General features: G+C 35.3%; 1 protein-coding gene and 1 long non-coding RNA gene across 3 annotated transcripts in view; one reads left to right on the top strand and one right to left on the bottom strand.

The window, feature by feature from the left end:
• The window catches only part of LOC118013258, a 56,477-nt gene that overhangs the window by 2,998 nt on the left and 33,750 nt on the right, over positions 1–19,729 (bottom strand). The window contains exons 2-3 of one of the 2 annotated variants that reach the window (XR_004679975.1): positions 11,425–11,466; positions 7,666–7,686 (exon numbers count right to left, since the gene is read on the bottom strand). The exons of the other annotated variant lie outside the window; for it this stretch is intronic. This is a non-coding gene — a long non-coding RNA (uncharacterized LOC118013258). Of the gene's footprint in view, positions 1–7,665; positions 7,687–11,424; positions 11,467–19,729 lie in introns of those variants that run through there. 2 annotated transcript variants of the gene reach the window in all.
• The window catches only part of NXPE1 (neurexophilin and PC-esterase domain family member 1), a 66,910-nt gene that overhangs the window by 24,732 nt on the left and 22,449 nt on the right, over positions 1–19,729 (top strand).

The raw sequence follows: 19,729 nt of genomic DNA, 5'->3' as shown, positions 1-19,729 counted from the left end.
ACTGAATACCTTTTATGTTCCCATCATTGTTTCCTGGATTCTCCCATTGCCTTTCAACTTATAAGACCCCTGCTAGCCCATTTCCTTTTCTTCCCAACATAGGTTCTGTGGTTAATTACTTGAATTGTTTTTCTCCTTAACCCTCAAATTCATGGGACACATGTTTTTTTCTGTTTGAAGTCTGTTTCCTCAAAGGAAAGCATATATTAATTATTAATTAATTATAATTTATTATTTATTATTTATTATTTATTAATTTATAAATTAATTATTAATTTGTTAATTCTTAAGTCTCAGTTTCATCTTCCTAAAGGTTAAAGGAGTAAAATCAAAATTGTTTCACTAGATATTACACATTCCTGGAGGTTACAAGTTAATTTGTATTCTCACCTTATACCACATATCAAATAAATCTCAGATTATTTATAGATTCCACTGTTTTTAAAAATCCAATTTTTTTTAATTTTAGAGAGAGTGAGAGAGAGAGCACAAGAGGGGGTAAGGTCAGAGGGAGAAGCAGACTCCCCACTGAGCAGGGAGCCCGATGTAGGCCTCGATCCCTGGAGTCCGGGATCATGACCTGAGTCACTTAACCAACCAACTGAGCCACCCAGGCACCCTAAAAATCCAATTATTATAACAAACTCATGGGATATAGCCTCTATGAGCCCTTCTTTTAAAACTGTAGAAGACCGACTTCAGATAAACAAGAGATAAATTGTAAGAACTCTTACAAACAAAATGATAATAATTATCAAATCCACATAACTATACTACTAGCCAAAAACAAAACAAAACTGTGGAGATTATGGTTGGAAAACAGAATGTAAATATTTTAAACTGAAATAACACAGCAATATCATAAATTATATTATACACATATATTAAAATATTCATATATGCACATATATTAAACATTTTATATCTACATAAAGTGTATGTTTTAATAAATAAGTTATATATGTAACTAATATATACTATTGTATAAACTATATTTATTAGATATAGTATTTATGTTATATATAATAAATATAGTACATACTATATACTATAATATCTAGTATATACTATATATCATATAGTATGTATACAACATATTAGACTATACACTATAGTCTATGTGCTACATACTATATATATATATATACACACACACTACATAGACTATATACTATGTATAGTCATATAATTAACTACAGTATATATTATTTTTGAAAAACATACATTTTTAAGTAAATAAGGGTAAACACAAAGGCAAATAATTTAATGAGCAAAAATATAGTACTAGAGAGAAAGAAACTGCAGCAAGGAAGGGTAAATAAATCATTTACCTACTTATGGTAAGAAGTCAACACATTGTCGATGAAAGATAGATGAAATATCTTATATAAATTTATTGTATTTATAAATTCATGTTATAAAAAGACAATGACTAGAATAAAAACACAAACCTTTCCATTTTTTAGAACATACACACACGAATGCTTTTAAATTTCAACCCAGGGGCTCCTGGGTGGCTCAGTCGGTTAAGTGTCTGCCTTCAGCTCAGTTCATGATCCCAGCATCCTGGGATGGAGCCCCACATCAGGCTCCCTGCTCAGCGGGGAGCCTGCTTCTCTCTCTGCCCCTCCCTCCCTCCTGCTCTGCTCTCTGTCGCTATCTCTCTCTCTAATAAATAAAATCCTAAAAAAAATAAATTTCAACCCAGTAATTCCATTTCCAGAATATAAGTATGAGATTATTCATTTCAACACTATATTAGTAGAAGATTGGGAAACTATATGTCCACTAATAGGGGACAGGTTAAAGAACATACAGCCATACAATGGAATACTGTGTGTCCATCTTAATGGATAACAGAAGCAGCTCAATATGTACTGACATGAAAAGATACTCAAAATGCATCCTTGCATAAACAAAGCACAGAATAATGCATGTAATATGCAATAACTCACATAAAAAAATGAATGTATGTAACGTGTGTATGCATCTTGTACACATGCAGGCTCTAGAAAGATATTTATAAAAGAGACGAGTGATTAACTTGGAAAGGGAAACTCCTTGGTGGGAGACAGGAATGAAAGAGGATTCTTAATGCAAGGATGGTTCGATATTCACAAATCAATCCATGGGATAAACTACATTAACAAAATGAAGTATAAAAACCATACAATCCTCTCAATAGATGCAGAAAAAGCATTTGACAAAATTCAACACCAGTCATGAATAAAAACTCTCAACAAAGTGGGCATAGAAGGGACATAATAAAGGCCAAACCCATAGCTAACATCATACTCAATGGTGATAAACTAAGAGCTTTTCCCCTAATATCAGGAAGAATACGAGGATGTCCACTCTCACCACTTTTATTCAACATAGTACTGGAAGGCCTAGCATCTGCATTAAGGCAAAAAAAAGAAATAAAAGGCATCCAAATTGGAAAGGAAGAAGTTTAAATGTCACTATTTGTAAAGGACATGATACTGTATAGACAGAACCCTAAAGACTCCATCAAAAAACTTTTAGATCTAATAAGTGAATTGAGTAAAGTTGCAGGATATAAAACTTCTGTACACTAATACCAAAGTAGCAGAAAGAGAAATTTAAAAAACAACTCAATTTATAATTGCATCAAAAAGAATAAAATAGGGGTGCCTGGGTGGCTCAGTCATTAAGCGCCTGCCTTCGGCTCAGATCATGGTCCCAGGGTCCTGGGATCGAGCCCCACATCGGGCTCCCTGCTCCGTGGGAAGCCTGCTTCTCCCTCTCCCACTCCCCCTGCTTGTGTTCCCTCTCTCACTGTGTCTCTGTCAAATAAATAAAATCTTTAAAAAAAAAAAAAAAGAATAAAATAACTAGACATAAACTTAACCAAAGAGGTGAAAGACCTGTACTCTGAAAACTATAAAACACTGATGAAAGAAACTGAAGAGGACACAAAGACATACTATGCTCATGAATTGGAAGAATATTGTTAATTTAAAATGTCCACACTACCCAAAGCAATCTATAAATTCAATGCAATCCCTATCAAAATACCAATAGTAGTTTTCACAGAACAAGAAGAAAGAATCCTAAAATTGGTGTGGAATCACAAAGAAACATGAATAGCCAAAGCAATCTTTAGAAAGAAGAATGAAGCTGGAAGTATCACAGTCCCAGATTTAAAGATTTACTACAAAGCTATAATAAGGCAAATGAATATGGTACTGGCACAAAAATAGACACAAAGATCAACAGAACAAGATAGAAAGCCTAGAAATAAACCCATGCTTATATGGTCAAGTAATCTACAACAAAGAAGCCAAGAATATACAAAAGGGAAGAGACAGTCTCTCCAATAAATGGTGTAGGAAAACCGGACCACTTTCATATACCTTACTCAAAAACAAAACAAAACAAAACAAACAAAAAACAAAACAAAACAAACAAACAAACAAACAAACCTCAAAATCGATTAAAGACCTGAAAGTGAGACATGAAAGCATAAAAATCCTAGAAGAAAACACAGGCAATAATCTCTTTGATATCAGCCTTACCAATATTTTTCTAGATATGTCTCCTCAGGCAAGGGAAGCAAAAGCAAAAATAAGCTATTGGGACTTCACCAAAATAAAAAGCTTTGCACAGCAAAGGAGACTACTGACATAACAAAAAGGCAACCTACTGAATGGGAGAATATATTTGCAAATGACATACCTGATAAGAGATTAATATCTAAAATACATAAAGAGTTTATACACAACTCAATACCCCAAAAAACACTCCAAGTAACCCAATTAAAAATGGGCAGGAGACATGAAACAGACATTTCTCCAAAGAAGACATACAGATAGCCAACAGACATAAAAATAGATGCTCAACATCAATAATCATCAGGAAAATGCAAATCAAAACCACAGTGAGAACACTTTACACCTGCCAGAATGGCTAAAATCAAAAAGATAAGAATTAACAAAGGTTGGAAAGGATGTAGAGAATAAAGAACCTTCATGCACTGTTGGTGGGAATGCAAATTGGTGCAGCCACTGTGGAAAACAGTATGGAGGTATATCAAAAAGTTAAAAATAGAATTATCATATAATTCAGTAGCTCTACTACTGGGTATTTATGCAAAGAACACAAAAATACTAATTCAAAAAGATATATGCACCTCTATGTTTATTGCAGCATTATTTACAATTGCCGAATTATGGAAACAACCCAAGTGTCCATTGATAGATGAATGGATAAAGATGTGGGGGTGTGTATACACCTACATATACATATGTACATACACATATAGTAGAATATTACTCAGCCATAATAAAGAATGAAATCTTGCCATTTATAACATCATGGATGGATCCAGAGGGTATAATGCTAAGTGAAATAAGTCAATCCAAAAAAGACAAATACCATATGGTCTCATTCTTATGTGGAATTTAAGAAACAAAACAAAAGAACAAAGGAAAAAAGAGACAAACCAAAAAACAGACTCTTAACTATACAGAACAAACTGATGGTTATCAGAGGGGAGGTGGGTAAGGGAATGGGTGAAATTGGTGAAGGGGATTAAGAGTACACTTACCATGCTGAGCACTGAGTAATGTATAGAATCACTGAGTCACTATATTGTACAACTGAAATATAACACTGTATGTTAACTATACTGGAATTAATATCTTTAAAAAACAAAACAAACACAAAAATACACACACACACACACAAATTAAAAATAACCAAAGAGGTGAAAGACCTGTACTATGAAAATAGTGATGAAAGAAATTGAAGATGACACAAAGAAATGGAAAGACATTCCATGCTCATGGATCAGAAAAACAAATACCATTAAAATCTCTATACTACTCAAAGCAATCTACATATTTAATGCAATCCCTATCAAAATATCAACAGCATTTTTCACAAAGCTAGAACAAACAATTCTAAAATTTGTATGGAACCACAAAAGACCCCAAATAGCCAAAGCAATCTTGAAGAAGAAAAGCAAAGCTGGAGGCATCACAATTCTGGACTTCAAGTTATATTACAAATTAAACTTAGTTAAAAAAAAAAAAAAGAAAGAAAGAAAAGAAAAAAAAAGCTATAGCAATCAAAACAGTATGGTACTGGCACAAAAACAGACACATAGATCAATGGAACAGAATAGAAAGCCCAGAAATGAACCCATAACTATATGGTCAATTAATCTTCTACAAAGCAGGAAAGAATATCCAATGGGAAAAGGACAGTCTCTTCAACAAATGGTGTTGGGGAAACTGGACAACAACATGCAAAAGAATAAAGCTGGGCCACTTTCTTACACCATACACAAAAATAGACTCAAAATGGATGAAAGACCTAAGTGTGAGAGAGGAAACCATCAAAATCCTAGAGAACACAGTCAGTAACCTCTGACATTGGTCATAGCAACTTCTTACTAGATATGTACCCTGAAGCAAAAGAAATAAGAGCAAAAACAAACTCTTGGGATTTCATCAAGATAAAAAGCTTCTACACAGCAAAGGAACAATCAACAAAACTAAAAGGCAACCTATGGAATGGGAGAAGATATTTGCAAATGACATACCTGATAAAGGGTTAGTATTCAAAATCGATAAAGAACTTATAAAACACCCCCCCCAAAAAAAACAATAATTCTGTTAAAAAATAAGAAGATATGAATAGACATTTTTCCAAAGAAGATATACAGAAGGCCAACAGACACATGAAAAGATGCTCAACATCATTCACCATCAGAGAAATGCAAGTCAAAACCACAATCAGATATACCTCACACCAGTCAGAATGGCTAAAATCAACAACACAAGAAACAGCATGTGTTGGTGAGGATGCAGAGAAAGGGGAGCCCTTGTTTACTGTCGGTGAGAATGCAAACTGGCGCAGCTGCTCTGGAAAACAGTATGGAGGTTCCTCAAAAAGTTAAAAATAGAACTAACCTATGATCCAGCAATTGCACTACAAGATATTTACCCAAAGGGTAAAAAAATACTGATTCAAAGGATACCCCAATGTTTACAGCAGCATTATCCACAATAGCCAAATTATGGAAAGAGCCCAAATGTCCATCTACTGATAAATGGATAAAGAAGATGTGTTATATATATAAATGGAATATTAGTCATAAAAAGGAATGAAATCTTGCCATTTGCAATGACATGGATGTAGCTAGAGAGTATAATGCTAAGCTAAATAAGTCAGAAAAAGACATATACCATATGATTTCACTCACGTGCAAAATTTAAGAAACAAAACAGATGAACTTGGGGAGGAGTGAAAGAGGCAAACTGGAAAATGCACTCTTAACTAGAGAGAGCAAACTGAGGGTTGCTGGAGGGAGATGGGAGGGGCGATGGGTTAAATGGGTGATGGGGATGAAGGAGTGCACTTGTGATGAGCACTGGGTGATGTATGAAGTGATGAATCACTGAATTCTACACCTGAAACTAATATTACACTGTTAACTAACTGGAATTTAAAAAAAACCTGAAAAAGGAAAAAGGAGAGAAGTTTCTTTCACACTGCATTCCCTTTTGTAACTTTTGAAATTTGAACCATGTTTATGTGGTACCTATTCAAAAATTAGTAAATTTTTACAAAAGGATAACTTCATATTTCACTGTTAAAAATGTTTAGTTTTTTAAAAAAAAGTTTAGTTTTTTACTATGATATTTCCTTTTATTCTATTAGGACTTAAAAATAGTGAAATATTTCTTAATATTTACTTCTTTCAATTTACAGTTATAACCATTTCTTAATCAAAACAAAATTTCTTAGCATATATTTTTAAGTTGAATATTTTTTACCGAGTTTTAGCATCCTATAGAATAGTGGTTTAAGTAAAAATGGAATAATTGATGCATATGTTTTACCTAAACCCTTAGCACTTTAATTATGGCAATTCCTGGATTGGACATTTGGTAGTAATATATGAATAAAGATACAACTCCATCATGAAGGTTAACAGAGACAGGCTCAGCCATGTACATACAATATGTCACATTCTTTTTTTTTTTTAAATGTTTTATTTATTTATTCATGAAAGTCAGAGAGAGAGAGAGAGAGGCAAAGGGAGAAGCAGGATCCCCGCCTAGCAGGGAGCCTGATGCGGGACTCGATCCCAGGACCCTGGGATCATGACCCGAGCCGAAGGCAGATGCTTAACCATCTGAGCCACCCAGGTGCCCAATATGTCACATTCTTTACCATTTCAGTTTTGGTGTGCATAAGAGATGCCTACCTTTCTGGATCACAGGAGTACCTTCATTATGTTCTTACACCATGAAGTGCCCCTGGATCCAGCCAGTTTCATCGGCAGAGACTGAGCTAAGAATAAATGGAATCATGGAGAAACCAGACTAATTGATCCCACCCAGACCTTTCATCCATATGACACCACCACCAGTGCCACATACAGCAGACCTACCATCCTCCACCCTTGAGACACATACTGCAGGGAGAAATCAGTGAAACATACTGCTGGAGGTGAGGGACCACTTGGGATGCAGGGAAAGAATATGGCCGGAATTTCCCAGGGGCCAAGATGTCTCCCACAGCCCAGAAGGCAGGCACTTCAGGAAAGGTGAGACCAAAAATGGGACCTGCCTTGTCAGCTTCACTTTGTTCTGGGAGGGCCAGGTCTCTGTCTTTCCTCCTCATCTACCCCAGCAAAGGGGTGTGGACTCTCTGGCGGGCAAGGAATCAAGGCTATGACAGAATGATCTTCACAGGCCAATTTGCCAATGTCCCCTCTAGGGTCCTCTCTGACCCTAAACAAAACTGTTCAACTGTGTCAGTACCTGCATGCTGGAGACCAAGCAGCATGAGGCCTCATCACATGCCCTATGAGAGCCTGACCCACATGACCACCAATGACTTAGCCAAAAAGAGTAGAGCCTTTTAAGGTAAGCAAGCCTTCAAACCTAATGTGCAATTAATTGGTAGCTTATTTTCCTTTATCAACTACCCCAGTCATTTTAATTAACAGTGAGCCCTGCATTCTCAATGTCAAAATACCTATTGGTTATTAGCTTTATTTTACTAAAGGCCACACAGTTCTATCAGCTGACCTTCTTCACACAGCTTCTTTTTTGGTCCTTCAGGACTAGAGATGAATGACTCCCTGCTGTTGTGAGCCCCAGAGTACTGCACCATCATTGTTGGTTTCCTTAAATCCCACCCTTTATTAATCCACCTGGGTTACCAAGTTTGAGTGTGTCATCTGTTCCTGCTGGGCCTGTAACTGAGCCAGAGGAAACTTCACGTGCAAATTTACCAAAAGGGTATTCACAAAATTTTAAAAAAGACAATGTGGCTGGGGGTTAGTAGCCAAGGAGTAAAGTGATGGAAGGTAAGGCACAAAGGTGGCCAGGACCAGCCATATCATGAAGAATCTTTTGTAGGAGTTTGGATTTTATATCAAGTAAAATGGAAAGATATCAAAGTGTTCCATGCAGAGAAGCACTTTTTTTTTATTAATATGTATTTTATTAAATTAATACATACACATTGTCCAAAAAATCAAATTGAGCTAACTATAGCACCAACCATACCAATTTCTACCACACTCTCCCTTCCCCCTATGCAACTGCTTTGAAATATTTTAATTGCTTTAAACACTATTTACCACCATACTTTCTAAATGTTGTGTTTATGTAGCTTGGTCAGCTACACAAATCTCAATTTTCTGAACAAATGAGGGATTTCATTTTCTGGGGTAAAAGAAGCCTGGAGGCAATGCAGGGCTGACACAGCACCTAATTTGCCTCCAAGGACCCATCTGAAACCCCTCTGTTCTGCTTCCTCAGCATGTGGCTTTCTCATGCTTGTCACCTCAGTATCTCAAGAACGATGCTCCACATTCATCAGCTCAACTGTGTTCTAGGCAAGAAGAGGAAAAGGCAGAGGGCAAAAGGTAAAGCCACATTCCAGTTGCATCTGCCACTCAGTGATTTCTGGTCATACATCACTGGCCAGGATGATGTAAAATGACCACCTTTACTGACAAGAAAGGCAGGGAAATATAACATTTTGCTAAGCATGCTGCCACCGTGTTCTATAAATAAGGGAGAGAGGAGAAAGGACCCTGCATTGGTCACCAGCAGTATTAAAACATTACTATTTCTTGGTGTTTCCATTTTCCATTTCATTCCATTCCATTATCAATTTCCAGGGTTGGTAGTAAAAGCTTCAGTTCTCTTATATCACACTTACACCCCATTTGCCTTCACTATATTCTCCCAATATATCCTCAGTTGACCCTTGGACAACACAGGTCTGAAGGGCACAGGTCCACTGATGTGTGGATTTTTTTTTCAATAAATATATGGAAAATTATTTGGAGGTTTGTGACAATTTGAAAAAACTCACAAACCACATAGCCCAGAAATACAGAAAAAAAAAAAATTAAGAAAAAGTGTCATGGATTCATAAAACATATGTAGATACTAGTCTATTTTGTCATTTTTACCATAAAATCTACACAAATTATTAAAAGTTAAAATTTATCAGAATTTATACACATAAACACAGACCCTACATACATGGCATCCCTCATAGTCAAAAGAAGTGTAAACAAAGATGCAGCATTAAATCGTAACTGTATAAAATTCACTGTAGTACATACTGCACTACTATCCTAATTTTGGTAGCTACCTCCTGTTGCTATTGCGGTAAGCTCAAGTGTTGTGAGTATTCATGTAAAATGCCCTAGGTTGATAATCATCCCTGCATGAACAGTTTCTCTCTCCAATAAGTTATGTATCATAGTAAAAAGTAATCTCTTGAGGTTCTCACATTTTTTATTGTGTCTTGTGCAATACCATAAACCTTGAATAACACCATGGGACTCATACAAAGTGACACTAGTGATTCTGGGAGTGCCCCCAAAAAGTAGAGAATAGCCTGACATTATAAGGAAAAGTTGACTTGTTTGGTATGTACCATAGTCTGCAGCTGTGGTTTGCCCATCATTTCAAGATAAGTGTAGCCAGGGGCACCTGGGTGGCTCAGTCGTTAAGCGTCTGCCTTCGGCTCAGGTCATGGTCCCAAGGTCCTGGGATCGAGCCCCGCATCAGGCTCTCTGCTCAGCAGGAAGCCTGCTTCTCCCTCTCCCACTCCCCCTGCTTGTGTTCCCTCTCTCACTGTGTCTCTCTCTGTCAAATAAATAAAATCTTAAAAAAAAAAAAAAATAAGCCAGTGTAAAGACCACTGTAAAAAAAAAATAAAAGGAAATTTGCAAAGTTGTCGCTGCAGCTATGACAGCAGGAGCGAAAACTGCACATTTTGCAAAATGCCTTTCTATCTCATAATGAAAATACAGCTTTTATGGGGGTGCAAGGATTGCTGTAAGAAAGGCATAGCTATAGACCCTTAATGATTCAAGAAAAAATGAAGTCATTATACGACAAAGCAAAAGGCAGGTGAAGGATCTAAAGCTGGGGAATTTAATGCCAGCAAAGGATAGTCTGATAATTTGAGAGAGAAGTTTGACTTTAAAAATGTCAAGCTAACAGGAGAAGCAGCTTCACCTGACCAAGAGGCAACAGATGGGTTTCCAGACACTATTAAGAAAATCACTGAGAAATGATTTCTGCCTGAACAGGTTTTTAATGCAGATGAAAGTGCTCTATTTGGGGGCAGCGGCGGGGGCGGGGGGGGGGGGGCTGTGCCATAAAGGACATTTATGAGTAAGTGAGCATGAGGGTTTAACACAGAAAGGGATAGGTTAACTCTGCCATTTTGTGCAAATGCAGTTGGGTTTGTGATCAGGACTGCCTTGTCTATAAAGCTGCTAGCTTCTAACCCTTGAGAAAGATAAACACCAGTTGCCAGTCTTTTGGTTGTACATAAGAAGGCCTGGACAGTGAGAACTCTTCAGGGTTGTTTCTACTGATGCTTTGTCCCTGAAGTCAGAAAGCAACCTGCCAGTGAGAGACTGCCTTTTAAAGTTCTTTTGATATTGGGCAATGTTTTTGGTCATGCAGAACCCTTTGAGTTCAACATCAAAGTGTCAAAGTGGTCTACCTTCCCCCAAATACAATGTCTCTAATTCAGTCTCTAGATCAGGGAGTGAAAAAGGACCTTTAAAGCTCATTACACATGGTACTGTAGGGAAAAGATTATCAACACTATGGAAGAAACCCTGAAAATTACAACACCATGCAAGTCTGGAAGGATTACATCATTGAAAATGCCATTGTTTATAGAGAAAAGGCCTTGAAGGCCATCAAACTCAAAATGATACATTTCTGATAGAGAAAACTGTGTCCAGATGTTATGCATGACTTCAAAGGATTTAAGACAGAGCCACTCAAGGAAATCATAAAAGAGATTATGGATATGACAAAAAAAAAAAAGATTGGGGGGTAAAGGGTTTCAAGATAATGGATCTTGGAGAAATTCAAGACCTGATAGACACCTTACCAGAGGAATTCACAGAAGACGACTTGATGGAGATGAGTGCTTCTGAACCAGTGCCAGACGATGAGGAAGAAGGCATAGAAGAAACAGTGTCAGAAAAAAGTTGATATTAGACAATCTGGCAGAAGGGTTCCAAATCATTCAGGATTGCTTTGGACTTCTTCTATGATGTGGACCCTACTATGATATGGGTACTGAAACTAAAGCAAATAGTGGAAGGATTGGTACTATGCAGAAACATTTCTGGAGAAATAAAAAAGCAAAAAGACAGAAATTATGATGTTTTTCCATGAAGTGTTTCCATATTTCTTTCCACATCCACTACCTATTCTGCCTCTGCTACCCAAGAGAGCAAGACCAACCCTTCTTTTTCCTCCTCAGTCTATTAAATTTGAAAATGATGAGGATGGGGGCGCCTGGGCGGCTCAGTTGGTTAAGCGACTGCCTTCGGCTCAGGTCATGATCCTGGAGTCCCTGGATCGAGTCCCGCATTGGGCTCCCTGCTCGGCGGGGAGTCTGCTTCTCCCTCCAACCCTCCCCCCTTTCATGCTCTCTCTCTGTCTCTCTCTCAAATAAATAAATAAAATCTTTAAAAAAAAAAAATGATGAGGATGAAAACCTTTATGATAATCTACTTCCACTTAATGAATAATCATGTCATATGGTTAATAAACTTATCTGTTGCATATGTGTGAGTGCCTTTGTATGAAAATCTAATAAATGTACAGCAAGAACTGTAGATGTTTTTGTGTCATCCATAATCATCATCACCTAAGTATTCATCATGTAGAACATCATGTGTAAGACTTACATGGAAATGGATAGTTTAACCTTACGTAGGCATCAGGTGAGTGATATTTAATATAAAATTACTAATGTGTTAGTTTTCTGTTTTATAACTTTGCTTTCAAAGAATTACATCACAGTACAGTTTGCTTCTCTCTCATAATTAGAGAAACTGTGTTTCAGCCTATCATCACAGGTAAGTGGGTTTTTGGGTTTTTTTTAATTTTTAGTTTTTACTTTTTTTTAAATTTTATTTTATTGTGTTGTTAGTCAACATTCATTTTAATTTAACAATGTTTCCAGTACAGTATAATGACTATGCTTTAACATTTTTATAACAACTTATTCATTAGTGGATAGGCTAGGCTACAGTGAAGTAATTGTATCAAATTACACTAGGCTACCATAAAGCAATCACATTGCTTGCTCTGCATTATCAGTGCATGAATCATTACACAAAATCATTACAATAATTACAAGAAATTCATAGTTTCTTTTTCACATTATCTTTTCTTTTTTGATGTCTAATGTTAGTAATAAATTCATATTTACAGTGTTTTGTATCATACAAGACAATATTGATGTTGGTACTGACAGTTCATCTTGTAAACAGACAACATAAACTTATAGTTTCAATGCAGTACAGTATTGTAAATGTTTTTTCTCCTTATAATTTTCTTAAAAATATTTTTTCTCTACCTCGCTTTATTGTAAAAATACAATATATAATATATATAACATACAAAATATGTGTTAATCGACCATTTATGCTATCAGGAAGGCTTCTGGTCCACAGGTTATTAGTAGTTAAGCTCTGCAGAAGCCAAAAGTTTTATACAGATTTTTGACTATGTAGATCATTGGTACCCCAACCCCTGTGTTGTTTAAGGGTCAACTGTATGTACAAGAGCTTTTTAGTTAAATTAGTAGTGTATACATTGCAAATTCAATTTGCTATCTGTTGAGCCACATAGCATACCTACCCTCCCCCCAAATCACAAATTTTTGGTTTTATTTAAATTTTATTTTCTTCATTTTCTATGCATTTATCTTTAATTTGACCACATCCTCCATCATCTCTGTGAAAATTCTTCCAATTTTATTTTCTAAAACATCACTGACATCAGTGTTTCAAGTCTATCTTTATCCAGCAGAATTCTTCCCCAGAGCATTTTATACATCTATTCCAGTCAGAAATGGCTACTCTCTATCTGCTGGACAGGGTAACCAACCTGGGGAACACATCCAACCCCCCCCCCACTTTCCTGTGTAGCACCTCCTCTCTCTTGAGTTTACTCCTCATTTTGATCAAGCTATCTTCACAAAACTTTATAAGGGAAAAATTTTAAATTTTACTTCTTACCTATCCAAAAGTATTTTTATTCTACTGTGGCATCTGTTGGATAGTTTAGCTGAGTCTAGAATTCTGGGTTGATAATGGTTTTCCTTCAAAATTTTAAAGTCCATTATTTTTCAGTTTTCTGTAACTACAGAAAAGTTCAGTGCTGTTATGATTTATAAAAGGTATGTTATCTGTTTCATCTTCTCATCTCTTCTCTTCATATCATCTCTTTAGAGTGGTGTTATGATTGTATGATTTGAGGTGAGTAGGAGTAAAGATTTTTTCACTTATTGGCTGAACACACCATACGTCCTTTCAAACTAGAGGCCCCTCTCCCCCCCACTTGTGTGCTGTCTCTCTAAAAATAAAAATAAAAAGAGTAAGTTAAGGGAAATGTGTGACATGAGAGTAAGTTAAGGGAAATGTGTGACATCAAATGTAATAACATTTGCATTATAGGGATCCCAAAGAGAAAAGAAAGAGGCAGATAATTTATCTGAAGAAATAATAGCTGAAAACTTCCCAAATCTGGGGAAGGAAATACATATCCAGGTCCAGGAAGCACAGAGAGCCCCTAACATGATGAACCCAAGGATGTCCATACCAAGACACATAATAACTGAAATGGCAAAAAGTAATCATAAAGAGAGAATTTTAAAAGCAGCAAAACAAAATGGTTACATGGAAGGAAAACCCCATAAGGCTATCAGATTATTTTTTAGCAGAAACTTTGTAGGCTAGAAGAGAGTAGCATGATATATTCCAAGTAGCATGATGTATTCAAAAGAAGTGCTGAAAGAAAAAATACAACCAAGACAATGCTACCTGACAAGATTATCATTCAGGATTGAAGGAGAGATAAAGAGTTTCCCAGACAAACAAACTTAAAGGAGTTCATCACCACTAAAGCAGCCTTACAAAGAAATGTTAAAAGGAATTTTTCAAGTGGAGAAAAAGGCCCTAACTAGGAGAAAATTATGAAAGAAATTTCACAACTAAAAGCAAACACATAGTAAAGACAGCATCTTAACCACTTATAAAGCCAGTATGGAGGTTAAAAAACAAAATTAGTAATATCAATTATATCTACAAAAAGTCAAGGGATACACATTTTTTTAAAAAAATATAAAATATAACATCATATACATAAAACAAAGAAGGGGAAGTAAAAATTTAGTGTTTTTAGAGTGTATTTGAACTTAACCATCAATTTAATATACACTGCAATACACATAGGGTGTTTATATGAACCTAATGGTAAATGTAAATCAAAAATCTATAATAAATACACAAAAAAATAAAGACAAAGGAACCCAAGCATAACACTAAAGAAAGCAATCAAATCAGAGAGAGCAAGAAAAAAGGAACAGAGAACTACAAAAACAACCAGAAAACAATTAATAGCAGTAAATACATACCTATCAATAATTTCTTTATAAGCAAATGGACTAAATGCTCCAATCTAAAGAAATAGGCTGAATGAATGGATGAAAAAAAAAAAAAAAGACCCATCTATATGCTGCCTAGAAGAGACTCACTTCAGACCCAATGACACATACAGACTGCAAGAGAAGGGATGGGAAATATATTCCATGCAAATGGAGCAAAAAATGGGAGAGAGGAGCAAAATTTATATCAGACAAAATAGACTTTATTTATTTATATACTGCGAGCACAGGGTAGGGCAGAAGGAGAGAGAGAATCTTAAGTAGGCTCCATGCTTAGCATGGAGCCCAACACGAGGCTTGATCTCATGACCCTGAGATCATGACCTGAGTTGAAATCAAGAGTCAGACGCTTAACCAAGCCACCCAGGTGCTCCAGACAAAATGGACTTTAAAACAAAGACTGTAACAAGAGACAAAGAGTGTACTACATAATGAAAAAGGGATCAATTACAAAAAGAGGCTATAACTATTATAAATATCTATGCACCCAACATAACAGCATATAAATACATAAGAAAATATTAAAAGACATAAAGAGAAAAACTGACAATAATACAACAGTAGTAGGGAACTTTAATACCCCATTTACATCAATGGATAGATCATCCAGACAGAAAATCAACAAGGAAACAGTGGCTTTGAACAACACATTAGACCAGATGAAGTTAAGGATATATACAGAACATTCTATCAAAAACAGCAAAATACACATTCTTTTCCAGTGCACATGAACTTTCTCCAGGAGTATCACATGTTAGTCCACAAAAAATAAAAAAATAAAAAAGTCTCAATAAATGTAAGATTGAAATCACATCAATAGTATGTTTTAATCACAATATGAAACTAGAAATCAATTACAAGGAAAATACTGGGAAAAAAACCACAAACATGTAACAGCTACACAACATGCTATTAAACAATGAATGGGTCCACCAAAAAATCAATGAGGAAATTAAAAAATACAATGAGGCAAATGAAAATTAAATACAATGATCCAAAATCTTAGGCACACAGCAAAAGCAGTTCTAACAAGGAAGTTTATAGCAATACAGACCTACATCAAGAAACAAGAAAATCTCAAATAAGCAATCTAACTTTGCACCTAATGGAACTAGAAAAAGAAGAAGAAACAAAGCCCAAAGTTAGTAGAAGGAAGAAAATAATAAAGATTAGAGAAGAAATAAAGAAAAAAGAGACCGATAAAAAAAAATCCATGAAACCAAAAGCTGTTTACTTGAAAAGAGAAACAAAAGTGATAAACCTTTAGCTGGAGTCATCAACAAAAAAAGAGATGACTCAAAATCAGAAATGAAGGAGGAGAAATAATAACTGACACCACAGTAATACAAAGAATTATAAGAGACTTCAGTGAAAAAATATATGGTAGCAAATTAGATAACCTAGAAGAAATGGATAAATTCCTGGAAACATACAATCCTCCAAACCTGAATCAGGAAAAAAGAGAAAATCTAAACTGGCCAATTACTAGTATCAAAATGGAATCAGTAGTCAAAAAACTTCCAACAAACAGAAGGGCAGGACAAGATGGACTTACAGGTGAATTCTACCAAACATTTAAAAAACAGTTAATGCCTCTTCTCAAACTATTCAAAAAAAAAAAAAAAAAGGAGAGGAAGGAAAACTTTCAAATTCATTTGGTGAGGCCAGTATTACCCTGATACCAAACCAGACAAAGACACTACAAAACGAAACAACAAAACTACAGGCCAATGCTCCTGATGAACATCGATGCAAAAATCCTCAACAAAATATTAGCAAATCAAATTCAACAATACATTTAAAAAATTATCCACCATGGGGGTGCCTGGGGGCCTCAGTTAAGCATCCAACTCTTGGTTTCAGCTCAGGTCATGATCTCACAGTCCTGGCTCCATGCTCAATGGGGAGTCTGCTTCAGATTCTCTCTCCCTGTCTTTTATCCCTCCCCTCCTCACTCACTCACTCCCTCCCTCACTCACTCTCTCTCTCTCTCAAATAAATAAAATCTTTTTTATAAGAGATTTAGTTTTTGAGAAAGAAAAAGTGTGTATATGTGTACATGTGGTGGAGAGGGGCAGAGGGAGAGAGAGAGAATCTGTCAAGCAGACTCCACACTGAGCATGGAGCCTGACATGAGGCTCAATCCCAAGACCCTGAGATCACAACCTGAGCTGAAACTGAGTCTGCCACCCAGGCGCCCCAATAAACAAAATCTTTAAAAAAAATTATCCATCATGATCAAGTTGGATTTATTCCAGGCATGCAAGTGTGGTTAAATATTTGCAAATCAATCAATGTGATACATCACCTTAACAAGAGGAAAGATAAAAACCACGTGATCATCTCAACAGATGCAGAAAAGTCATTTGACAAAATACAACATCCATTCATAATACAAAATCTCAACAAAGTAGGCTTAGAGGAAACATAACATCATAAAGGACATATGACCAACCCACAGCTAACATCATGCTCAATGGTGAAAATATGAAGAGTTTCCTCTAAGATCAGGAACAACACAAGGATGTCCACTATCACCACTTTTATTCAACACACTACTGAAAGTCCTAGCCACGGCATCAGACAAGAAAAAGAAAAGGCATTCAAAATGGAAAGCAAAACTGTCACTATTTCCAGATGACATAAAAAATTCCAGATGACATAAAAAATTTTATATTATATATAAAAACCCTAAAAACTCCACCAAAAAACTATTAAAACTAATAAATAAATTCAGTATAGTTACAGGATACAAAATCAGTTACAGAAATCCATCGCATTTCTATACACTAGTAACTAAGTAGCAAAAAGAGAAATTAAGAAAATAATCCATTTATAATTATACACACAAAAAAAATAAAACTGAGCAATAAATTTAACCAAGGAGATGAAAGATTTATACTCTGAAAATACAAGACATTGATGAAAGAAATTGAAGATGACACAAATGGAAAAATATACCATGGTCACAGACTAGAACAATTAGTATCACTAAAATATCCATATTAACCCAAAGCAATCTACAGATTCAATGGAATTTCTTTTCAAATACCAATAACATTTTTCACAGAACTAAAATAAATAATCCTAAAATTTGTATGGAACCACAAAAGGCCTTGAATAGCCAAAGAAATCTTGAGAAAGAAGAACAAAGCTGAAGATATCACAATCCCAAATTTCAAGATATACTACAAAGCTGTTGAAATCAAAACTGTATGGTTGGCATAAAAATAGATCAATAGAACAGAATAGAGAGTTCAGAAATAAACCCACAATTATATAGTCAATTAACCTATGACAAAGAAGGCAAGAATATACAGTGCAGAAAAGATCCTTTTAGTAAATGGTGTGGGTAAACTGGACAGCTACATGGAAAAGAATAAAAGTGAGCCACGTTCTTACACCATACATAAAAATAAACTCAAAATGAATTAAAGACCTAAATCTAAGGCCTGAAAACATAAAAGCATAAAACAAAACATAGGCGGTAATGTCTTGGATATCAGCCTTAGCAACATAATTTATGGATATGTCTCCTCAGGTAAGGGAAACAAAAGCAAAAATAAACTATTTGGACTACACCAAAATAAAAAGCTTTTGCACAGGAAAGGAAATCATCAATAAAACAAAAAGGCAAACTACCAGGGAGAAGATATTTACAAATAATATATCCAATAATGGGTTAACATCCAAAATATATAAAGAACTTACACAACTCAACACCAAAAAAAAAAAAAAAAATCCAATTAAAACATGAACAGAGCACCTGAATAGACATTTTTCCAAAGAAGACATACAGATGGCCAGTAGACAGATGAAAACATGCTCAATATCACTAATTACCAGGGAAATGCAAATCAAAGCCACAATGAGATAGCACCTGACACAACTGAGAATGGCTAGCATCAAAAAGACAAGAAATAAAAAATGTTGGAGAGGATGTAGAGAAAAGAGAACTCTCAAGCACTGTTGGTGGGAATGTAAACTGGTGCAACTACTGTAGAAAACAGTACGGAGATTCCTCAAAAAATTAAAAATACAAACACCACATGATCTAGTAACTCCACTATGGGGTATTTAGCCAAAGGAAATGAAAACACTAATTTACAAAGATATATTTTCACACCTATGTTTATTGCAGCATTATTTGCAACAGCCAAGATATGGAAGCAACCCAAGTGTCCATCAACAGATAAATGGATAAATAAGATGTGTATGTATACAGTGGAATGTTACTCAGCCATAAAAAAAACAATGAAATCTTGCCATTTGTGAAAACATGGATGGACCTAGAAGATATTATGCTAAGTGAAATAAGTCAGACAAAGACAAATACCATACAATTTCACTTATATGTGGAATCTAAAAAACAAATGAATGAAAAAATGAAATATTTTTTATTTGTTGTTTTTAGTTTCACATTTTAATTTAAATTCCAGTTAGTTACATACAGTGTAATATTAGTTTCAGGTGTAGAATTTAGTGATTCATCACTTATAAACAACACCCAGAGCTCATCACAAGTGTCCTCCTTAATGAAACAAATTTTTAAACACAGAGAACAAACTACTGGTTGCCAGAGAGAGGTGATGGGGGGATCGGTGAAATATATAAAGCAGATTCAGAGGTACAAATTTATGCTTATATAATAACTCATGAGGATGAAAAGTACAGCATAGAAAATAAAGTCAATAATATCATAGTAACATGATGAGAGATGGTAATTAAACTT

Source organism: Mirounga leonina, unplaced genomic scaffold, assembly GCF_011800145.1.
Source record: "Mirounga leonina isolate KUSES-001 unplaced genomic scaffold, KU_Mleo_1.0 Mir_153, whole genome shotgun sequence".
Lineage (NCBI taxonomy): Eukaryota > Metazoa > Chordata > Mammalia > Carnivora > Phocidae > Mirounga > Mirounga leonina.
Note: the sequence above shows the minus strand (reverse complement) of the source record. Positions and strands in the feature narration are given on the sequence as shown.